The 2,371-nt window shown below is 60.5% G+C and overlaps 1 protein-coding gene across 3 annotated transcripts in view; it reads right to left on the bottom strand.

The window, feature by feature from the left end:
* SIGIRR (single immunoglobulin and toll-interleukin 1 receptor (TIR) domain) overlaps nt 1-2,371 on the bottom strand; it is a 15,754-nt gene that overhangs the window by 5,366 nt on the left and 8,017 nt on the right. Inside the window, exon 1 of one of the 3 annotated variants that reach the window (XM_011929984.1) lies at nt 1,921-2,101. The exons of the other annotated variants lie outside the window; for them this stretch is intronic. The gene's annotated coding sequence lies outside the window, so the exon portion shown is untranslated. Of the gene's footprint in view, nt 1-1,920; nt 2,102-2,371 lie in introns of those variants that run through there. 3 annotated transcript variants of the gene reach the window in all.

Genomic DNA, 2,371 nt, shown 5'->3' on the forward strand with positions numbered 1-2,371 from the left:
CATGTCTGGATGCAGCCAGGGGGTGGGTGCCCAGCTCTGACCCATGTCTGGATGCAGCCAGGGGGTGGGTGCCCAGCTCTGACCCATGTCTGGATACAGCCAGGGGGTTGGTACCCAGCTCTGACCCACATCTGAATACAGCTGGGTGGGGGTGCCCAGTTCTGGCCACGTCAGGATACAGCCGGGGGGGGGTGCCCAGCTCTGGCCATGTCTGGATGCAGTCAGGGGGTGAGTGCCCAGCTCTGACTCACATCTGGATACAGCCAGCGGAGGGTGCCCAGCTCTGACCACGTCTGGATACAGTCAGGAGTGCACATGAGCACAGACACCTCGAAACACCTCGGGAAACACCTCGGGAACCCTCAGCGTAGCCTTGCCTGCCGTTGTGAGGCCGGAGGGTGAACGGGGACCAGTGGGGATATAGGTCCCGGGTCCTGTGCTCTTTTCCAGCCCGTAGCAGCAGCCACACACACCTCAAGTCTCCCAAAGCTCCTCAGTGAGGTAGCTGCAGGGAGGAGCCCAGAGGCTCTTCCTTGGCAGCCTAGGGCCCTGGGGGCCTCTCCTCACTGGGTACCACTGACTTCTCCAACAGGCACTGACTGTCTACTCCTCTCCCTGCTGCAGGGACACAGTGGAAGTGGGGATGTGGGGATCAAGCCTAAGGTTCTGCACCCCAGCTCCCTCAGGATTCCTCCCCTGCTAAGGCCCCAGAGGCGGTAGCAGGGACAATCCTCTTAGCCTGCCACCTATTCCCTCTGCATGGGCGAAGCACCGTCAGAGGCCCAGGTTTGGCTGTTTGGCAGTTTCCTCCGGAACCAATACGGCATGGGGTGCACCCCCATGGGGGATGGCAAGGGGGTCCCTGAAGAAGCCCTTGCAGTGGAGGACAGTCCAAGGAAAGTCTTTGACCCAGGGGAACCACCCACTGAGGGTCCTTAAAACACACACTTCCCAGGCCACTAACTCCTCACAGCAAGCACGGGAGGACAGACCCCCAGCCCAGCAGAACCCCCGGCATCTCCTGCAGTGCCTCCATGACTGCCCCAAGCTCAGGCCTCAAAGTTCCTCCCTCCAAAAGCAGCCTCAGAGCCTTCTGGGAGTCAAGGGCAGACTGCCAGGATATGAGCACAGCAAGAAAGTAGGTGCCCTCCCCTGCACCCTCTCCCCTGCCCACCTTCCCCTACACCCTCTCTGCCTGCCTTCCCCTTCACCTTCTCTTCTCCCCACCTTCCCCTGCACCCTCTCCTCTGCCTACCTTCCCCTGCACCCTCTCCTCTGCCTACCTTCCCCTACACTCTCTCCCCTCCCCACCTTTCCCTGCACTCTCTCCTCTGCACACCTTCCCCTGCACCCTCTCCTCTGCACACCTTCCCCTGCACCCTCTCCTCTGCACACCTTCCCCTGCACCCTCTCCTCTGCCTACCTTCTCCTGCACCCTCCCCTGCACAGCTTTCCTTGTACCCCCTCCCCTCCCTACCTTCCCCTGCACCCACTCCTCTGCCTCCCCTCCCCTGCACACATCACACACACACAGCCCCCTGCCCAAGCACACCTGCACTGAGCTTCAGTGTCAGCCCGTGTGCACGCTTGTACCTCCTACACAGCACACTTCCTACCACACACGCCTCCCATCACCACTGCACACAGCTTAGGCTGCAGACCCCTCACACACCTTCTGAGTATATACAACACCCATTGCAATGCTTGTCACAGAGCCCAGGACCACAAGCACCCCACAGCATACACACTGCACCTCACACCCACCCTTGGCCGCTGATGCCACACTCACAGCCTCCTGCTCTCCCTCTCTCTCACACACACATACACACATGCGTGCATGGGTCCTGTGCACCGCGGGCCTCGTCTCAGCCAGGCGCTGACACAGGCTCACTCAGAGCAGCAGGGAAGGTACAGAGTCACCTGCTTCCTGTTCTTTCCTCCGAGGGGGCAAATGTTGGTCATTGATGTGCCTTTGGGAGCAAACTCTTCCCTTCGCTGGGTCCCAGGGAGTGATCGCAGCACCAAGGCTGCTCTGGGTGCATCACCAAGCGCGGTGGGGACCTGGCTTGTGTTTATGTGTATTTTAATCAGAACTTTCCCTGTAGCTTCCTGGCCTTGCAGTCACATCCTCTCCTAAACCTAAACCCCACCCAGGCACCCACCCCTTCCCTAGGCGGGCGGGAGGACAGGCAGTTGGTGGTTCTCACCCCGCCTGCCTGCCCCCGGCTCTTCCTGTAGCTCTGAGTCAAGCGGCTCCTTCCTCTGGGGCCCGCCCCAACCCACCCAGGCACAGCACTTTCCTCTGTGCTGTGTGTGTGTGTGTCTGTGTGTTGTGTTTGTGTGGTGTGTGTGTGTGGGGTGTGTGTGTGTG

Source organism: Colobus angolensis, unplaced genomic scaffold (genome assembly GCF_000951035.1).
Source record: "Colobus angolensis palliatus isolate OR3802 unplaced genomic scaffold, Cang.pa_1.0 Scaffold84, whole genome shotgun sequence".
Taxonomy (NCBI): domain Eukaryota; kingdom Metazoa; phylum Chordata; class Mammalia; order Primates; family Cercopithecidae; genus Colobus; species Colobus angolensis.